Consider the following 1,297-nt stretch of genomic DNA (forward strand, 5'->3'; position numbering starts at 1 on the left):
ACACCACGGGAGACGGAGAGACCTGGAGCAACAGGGAGACGACACCCCCGTCACGTGCGGGAGCGACCACCCAGCGATGAGGGGGGCAGCCACAGGCCCCCGTCACATCCGAGCCAGGACACCACTACCCAGGACACCACTATCCAGGACACCCCTACCCGGGACACCACTACCCAGGACACCCCTACCCGGGACACCACTACCCAGGACACCCCTACCCGGGACAGCACTACCCGGGACAGCACTACCCGGGACAGCACTACCCGGGACAGCACTACCCGGGACAGCACTACCCAGGACACCCCTACCCGGGAAGACGAAATACCGGACAGTGACTCAGAGTGGATGGGTGGAGACGAACCCCCACCCCAAAGTGCCATGGACTCAGAGTGGGACGAAGAGCACGACACAACGCCACTGCTGTCACCAACACCCTCCACCATCGCAGAAACACTCACCACGGTTGGGCACTTTAGTGATGAGGCGTCTGGTACACTCACTGGTGCGCACAACACAGCCGTCCCGGTACAGCAGGTGGAGGTAGGAGCAGCAGAGGGACCGGGCGGTCGGAGGGCAGCCCAGGCCAAGCGAACATCTGCCGCCCAGATGGATCCCGGGTTCCTGCAGTTACCACACCCACACATAGATCCGATGCAACCACCGACACGGAGACGAGCGAATAGGGTGACGGGTGGCTTGCGGCGGCTGCGGTCGCAGGTGGAGGAGTCCACCCGCGTCCAGGAGCTGGGAGTGGTCCCGGTCATGCGTGCCTCCCAGGCTGACACCGCACGGGTGGCGTCCGCGGTGGAGGCAATGGGTGCGACGGTGTCAGACATGGGGAACGGTTTGCGAGGCCTGGGGCCTTCCGTGCAGGCGGCGTCTGTGGCCCAGGAAATGGCTGCCCTCTCACAGGAGGCCATGAGCCAGTGCCAGCGCCAGATGGCAGAGGCGCTCAACGCCATAGCCCAGTCTCAGCAGGCCATGGCCCAGTCTCAGCAGGCCATGGCCCAGTCTCAGCAGGCCATAGCCCAGTCTCAGCAGGCCATAGCCCAGTCTCTGCAGGCCATGGCCCAGTCTCTGCAGGCCATGGCCCAGTCTCAGCAGGCCATCGCTGAGGGCATCGGCGCCAGTGGCCATGTGCGAGCCGGCGTCGCACTGTCACAGACAGGGTTCGACAACCCCCTGGGCTCCATGGCTGCAAACCTGCAGACCCCTGTCGATACCAGCACGGGCCTCCAGGACTGGCAGCGCCAGATGTCGGGGGCGCGTCGGATGGCCAGTCCGTTCGCATCCCCCA

Source organism: Scyliorhinus torazame, chromosome 4 (assembly GCF_047496885.1).
Source record: "Scyliorhinus torazame isolate Kashiwa2021f chromosome 4, sScyTor2.1, whole genome shotgun sequence".
Taxonomy (NCBI): Eukaryota; Metazoa; Chordata; class Chondrichthyes; order Carcharhiniformes; family Scyliorhinidae; genus Scyliorhinus; species Scyliorhinus torazame.